The sequence below is a fragment of the Schistosoma mansoni genome, chromosome 1 (assembly GCF_000237925.1).
Source record: "Schistosoma mansoni strain Puerto Rico chromosome 1, complete genome".
NCBI classification, from domain to species: domain Eukaryota; kingdom Metazoa; phylum Platyhelminthes; class Trematoda; order Strigeidida; family Schistosomatidae; genus Schistosoma; species Schistosoma mansoni.
In genome coordinates this window covers 28,472,268-28,472,578 of record NC_031495.1, presented here as the reverse complement: position 1 = coordinate 28,472,578, position 311 = coordinate 28,472,268, and positions in this window count along the sequence as shown.

Below are 311 nucleotides of genomic sequence, written 5' to 3'. Positions count from 1 at the left end.
AAAAGTAATGTTAAATAACACTAAATTTTACAAGGTCGCTTATAAACATCTTAATCAGAAAGGATTTTTGTGGAGATTTAGTATTTTCATAGTTGAAAGCATCAGTCAATTGAAGCTAGACCACCAAGGAAAACCTGAAAGCACTCAAAATAATGTTTCAGATAATAAAATAACATAAATGTTTAGTGATATGAAGGAGAAGAGGGTGAATACTTGAATGTTTTAGTGATTATTCAGTTTAAAACTTGAAATTATCTAGTATTCACAACGAAAACGTTAGCTTACTACCGATCTGTTAACATAACTTTCAT